This window comes from Lontra canadensis, unplaced genomic scaffold (genome assembly GCF_010015895.1).
Source record: "Lontra canadensis isolate GAN:19392208 unplaced genomic scaffold, GSC_riverotter_1.0 scaffold39, whole genome shotgun sequence".
Classification (NCBI taxonomy): Eukaryota; Metazoa; Chordata; class Mammalia; order Carnivora; family Mustelidae; genus Lontra; species Lontra canadensis.
Genome location: NW_022631033.1, coordinates 813,233 through 818,902, shown reverse-complemented (window position 1 = coordinate 818,902; position 5,670 = coordinate 813,233). Strand labels below are relative to the sequence as shown.

The following is a 5,670-nucleotide window of genomic DNA, read 5'->3' as shown; positions in this document are numbered from 1 at the left end:
TTCCCCTCCATTTCCCGCTGGCCACGGTCCTCCTCATCTCAAAGGCAACTTTATGTTCAAAGGGAAAGAGGTGCCACTGAGCGGAGACGGCCAAGAAACTGCCTTTTAGATTTGGGGCAGGTGATCAGATTGTACAGAAAACAGACGTATCTTAACTGTAATCTCCTTCTCCTCCGGGCTTCCAGCGAGCAGGAAACAGGAGGGTGAGAGCTTAGTGTTTACAGAGAGGATACAAACACTCCATGCTTCCAGCCCATCAGGAAAATCCAAGGTCACCAAAGACCGACACAGAGGAGGGAAAACTCCAAGAACTGGATGTTCATGAAGTGCATGCCATCTGAAAAAGGTGCCAAAATTCTGGGCGACAAATTATTTGAGGTCTTCTGCCCGAGACAGGAGAGGTAAGAGGTGCACAGGTTATAAGGGAGGCACCGGCGCTGTGGGGAACACTGGGGTTTACACACCCCAAATCTCGCAGCAGGGGTCAGTAAGAATCTCTGCTGACCCCTCCTTTCAGCCTGGCTCTTCTGTGTCCTGGCTGCTTTGTAATGAGAATAATCTGGTATCCTTCCTTGTACATAGCACTGATTTAGAAAACCTCCTTCGTGAGAAGAGGGACGTGACATTTAAACCGTAAGTGGGTGGGAAAGCCGGCTGCCTCACCGGCCAGTGGCCACAGGCCCAAAGCTGCCTCGTTGACTGTGATTTCTCCGAGCTGTGTGAGAAACGGCTCAGAGAAAGGAAACAGAGGTCTGGCTTCCAACTCAAGCACCTAAAATTCTAGCAAGTCCACAGTGAACAAGGTCAAAGCCCTCGTGCTTGTGTCTGATCTCTCTGCCTGGGGGGCACCTGGCCCTCCGTCAGGACCACCTCCCTCTCAATCCACATGGGCACGTGCCCCATGCCAAGGATGGGCCCACGATCCTACCCCCACACGTGGCAACGAGTTCAGAGGTGCACACGCCACTCAGGGACCAAAGGATGGTCGCTGTTCTGGTTTTTGCTGGAACGAATGGGAATGACTGTTAGGGTGAGGTCAGGCTGCAGCTACCATAGGCTGCCAGGTGGAGGCCACCTGAGAGAAGGCACGGGGGTGTCAGGAAGGGCTCAGAGCACCCACACCCTAATGACATCATCTGAGCCCTAAGGTCCGGCTTCCATGATCCTATATGCAGGTCCCATGCACACCCTGTGTGTTTGCAAACCATAGTGACCCAAGTATCTGTCACTGTAACAAAATAACGCTACCTAATTGAGTAAGCTACAATTCTATTGTAGTAAAATATTGGCTGGCATCTTCTGGTTCTAAGATCTTACCTTATGCCCAATTTTCCAGTGGGGTTTCCAAATGGTCTTGGCAAAGGAAATTAGCAAAATATAGCATCTTGTCTTTTCTACCTTCAAAATGGAAGGGCTGAGAGGGAAAACGGAGCGAGAACTAACGATCCAGGTTGAAATCTCGATTATGTAGTTGCCCACGGAAATGTAATTATAAGTGTTGGTTAGGTTCCCAGCCTTGTTCGTGTCCAAACAAACGAGAAAAGACTAACTCACAGGATATAGAGGACATGGAAAGCTATAGCTTAAACATCAGAGTGCAGACCCTTTTGGAACCTTAGACACTGCAGGTGGTTAGCACCAAGGACGCCGTGAAACACGGCTCTCCTGACTCCCGGGAGCCACCAGAATTTGGGAATGCGTCAGCATTCCCGGGAAGAGCAGTGCAGAGAGAGCAGGGCGAGTGAGGCATGGGAACGTGACGAGAAGCATCCCAGATCCAATGGCTCCTCCCCAGGCAGACTCGCAGCTTTGTGGACAATCGTGAGGCCTGGGAAAGGAGCCTGACAGAGGGAGGGAGACCGGGGCAGGACCGTGGAGGAAAGCGGAGTGGCCATTTCTCGAGAACTGCTCCTCGTACAGCTCCACCAAGATGTTTATCTGGGGCATCCTAAAAGGGGAAAAGTAATTTCTGACAATTGCAGTTCACTTGGGGAGCAAATCCCACCCACTCCTAATTCCTTGAGTGTCTGAAGCTATAGGAAAAGGAGGGGGAGTTGGTATAAATCGGTGTAGGACAAGCAGTGCCCTTTCCAGGTAACTTAAGCTGAATTAGAGTGAAAACATCATAAAAAGTTTCAAGTATCCCAAGGGATGAGGAAGGCAGTAACTTTGCACCTTCAAATACACTCGTGTGAATTTCCCTGCAAAAATTCAAGGCTGCCGAACCCGTGTTACTTTCTTCAACGGACAGTGCATTGGAAAGTGCAGAATGCAGGACCAACCACAACACGTCCACCCCTCCCACTGTCACCACAGTCCCAGTATTTACTCCAAAAGGGAAAGACGTGGATGGCTCTGGAACCGGATCTAGAGGCCCCACAGAGACCACGACCTCACTGCTGAGCAAGCCCCAGGGCCAAAGCGTCTGCGGAAATGGAGCCACGCAGAGTCCCTGATGCACACCTTCCTGCTGGTGCACGCGGGAGTCGGAGAACTGGAGACACATCTGAGACAAAGAGGAAAGTGGTTCCCTGAAAAATCCCAGAGCCGTGGAACTGAAACAGACTTCAAGGAACCTTCTGGAAATTCAACAACCCACTGTTAAATACGAGGCTTTCCTTTTTTTAAAGATTTCTATGGCGAGAACTCTGCATGGTCTGTCGCAGACACGTTCAATCCCCTACAGCAGAGAGACGCCTGCCTCCTCTTCTGAAGCAAGAGCTATCCACAACTTAACCTCAAATTCCTCTTGAAAGCCCGTGGGTTGTACTTCCTTCCCAGAGTCAGGAGAGTGTTCTTTCCCCCGACAGCGCAGACAGACAGAACGGGCTCATCCCGACGCTTCTGCTGTTCAGAGTGAGGATCGTGAAGTGGGAACGGGAAACTCAAGGGGAGGGACACTTCTGCGGCTCCAGCAGGGGGTCCCTCCGGCCCACGTGTTTCTGTTTTTCAGGAAAGGCTCAACGACTGGGACGGCCTCTGACACCGTGTGTATCGTGGGATTGGGCTTGTATGGTCAGACAGCAGCAAGTCGAGCTCTGAACGCACAGGTTCCATGACCCCCATCCGCGAGGCCTCCGCCTGGCAGTCCCCCCATCAGGTCTGGTTCTGGAGCTGTCCCTGGGCCTTCCCAGGTCCTCCCCTCTGCGGCCCGCTGATGGACACCTCGGAGGGCCCGCACAGCTTCCACTGGTAACCGTGGGACACGTGCACATCCGACGTGGTTTACGCAGACTTTCCAGTCCGCACAGCGAGGAACAAAGCAGGAGCAGAAACAGCGACACTGCCGGGAGGGCACCCTGACCGTAAGGGGAGAGAAGGGGTCCCGTGGAGCGTGAATCCCAGCCTGGGACAGATCATTCTGTGCTGGAGAAACACGGGACGTTCTGTGTGCAAGACGGGACATTAGGGCCAAACCTTCAGGGACCCAAACGGACAGGCGCCAGGGCAGAGCACTGACCCTGGGGCGCAAGGACCAGCTGGGACGACAAAGGCTCAGCGGATGGTGCAAGAAGATTTCTGTGAGGTCCAGACCCCGGCAGAGGACAGGAAAGCTGAACTCATTTCAGGCCAGAGGGGACCCCGAGATGACAGGGACCATGTGTGGGATCGCCGAGGCCATCAGGGGAGTGAGGTTCAGCACAGGGGTCAGCACCGGGCTCAGTGCAGGGCCAGCATCAAGCATCCGCATGGGGAGGTGGGCCTGGATGCCAGAAGCCCGCACTGGCCATGACCACGGCCAGCCTGGAAGGTCAGTATGAGGCAGACAGCCGCTGGTGCCCCCACATTCCTCCAAGGGTCCGTCAGTGAGTGGGAGCCGCAGGAGCTAATGGCTCTGGAGGAAAGCTGCTGCTGCTTCCGGGTCTGTGGTCACACCGCATGGGGCCACACCCTCCAGCACTGTCCCCACACCCTGGGGACTGACGCCCCCAGCGAGGGCCCAGATGCCGCAAGAGCCGGGACCCAACACTGAAGCCATCACACCACAAGCTCACGGGACACTTCCTGAAGACCCTCGCTCAGGCTGTCCTCGTCCCCACAGTCTCTGCCTCTCTCACCTCCTTGCCCCTCCAGAGGACTCGAGGCCCTGGAGAACGCCCCACGCCTTTCCCTCGATGCCTTCTCTACCTCCTTGGATCCCGTGCATTTCTCCTCTCCTGAACGTCTGTCCTGGAAGTCCCAACCACAGGTTTGTTCACCCTGCCCAGCCTCCGCGTGTCTCCACACCCGTTCCCTTACCACACAGGGGGCCACCCCCGCAGGGTGAGAACCGTCCCAGAGGGTGGGGCCATCGAGATGTTACACGGGGTTGAGACCCTCCAGAGCCCGCGGCCCCTAAGCCCACGTGTGGTTAAAGGTTCACAGGAGCAGGCTTTCATCCGCTGTGAGCTCGGATGGGGGGATGCCAGCCTCATACCTACCCCGGACTGTCACGCAGAAGGGACATGCACTAAGGGCTGAAAAAACTCGTGGACAGGTCAAGTCCCACATGCTGGTCACCATCACACAACCAGGGTAGAGAAGATGAGCATGACGTGGCCCCAGAGCATGCACCCCCTGACGCCACCCCGGGGTAAGGGAGGGAACACGGAGCACGCCATGGCCCCAGAGCGGGCACCCACTGACACCACCCCGGGGCGGGGGAGAGAACACAGACACCAGCCTCCTGCGACCGGGGCCCGAGCTGACCACAGCTGTCCACCCGGGGACTCCCGACGTCTGGCAGGCGCAGACATCCCAGGCCTGTACCCACGTGTACTGCCCTGTGCTCACCGAGCCATGTCGTCCACAGCAGCTCCTCGGGAACCAGCCATCACTGACGTGACACGCAAGGTCGGCGGGTCGTTCCCACATTTCACAACTGTACCCAGTCACCTCATTAATTTAACGTGCATGTGTTCCTTGGTATTTACACTCCCTCCCAATTCAGGGAAGACGTGCGCCCTGCAGAGCCTGCCGAGGACGGGCACCCGTGGGGTTAATAGGGACCCTGACATGCCTCGGTTTCCCTTAACAAAGAAGATAATATGCATCTAGGAATCAAGATTGTGAGAGCCACTCTTAAACTCCTCACGCTGTTTTCTCTCAGGGCTGCGTTTTGCTGTATTATTTTCCCATATGGCCTCATTAATTCAATAAAGATATATTAATAAAAATTACCGTTTAATGGCTGCTTTCTGTGGGTCAGAACGCCGCATACGCACAACCAAGCACATGCCCAGAGTTCTGGGAAGGGAGGAGGAAAGGCCCCGGAGAGATGGTGACAAGGTCGCACTGGTCACAAGTTTTTTTGGGCCATCGGTCTGCAGGCAAGAACGTACAGGGTCTGCGTGGGGAACGGCCAACTGGGAAAGGGATCAAGGAGTCACAGTCACAACCCAGCCTGAGGGACGTCAGGGCTCAGGTGGGTGATAAGACGACAGACGGTCACCAGGAAGAGAGTGTGGTGCAGCAAAGCGGGGGGGGGCTGCTGGCAGGGGTGCGGCGCACCTCGGGGGCCAGGTAGCAGGAGCAGGAAACAATCCCCCTCAGGCCAGCCAGGACCGTTCACCTCACACTTCCCAACACATGTCACCAAGGCACAGCCACTGCGAGAACACATGTGGGCATTCACACATGTGGGCATTCACCTCGATGGGTGCACAGACGTGCATACGCACACCCACACCT

At 55.5% G+C, this 5,670-nt stretch overlaps 1 protein-coding gene across 1 annotated transcript in view; it reads right to left on the bottom strand.

Annotated features, from left to right (window-relative positions):
* DLGAP2 (DLG associated protein 2) overlaps positions 1–4,738 on the bottom strand; it is a 707,896-nt gene extending 703,158 nt beyond the window's left edge. Inside the window, exon 1 of the mRNA XM_032869809.1 lies at positions 4,727–4,738. The gene's annotated coding sequence lies outside the window, so the exon portion shown is untranslated. The remainder of the gene's footprint in view (positions 1–4,726) is intronic.
* Between the last annotated feature and the right edge of the window lie 932 nt (positions 4,739–5,670).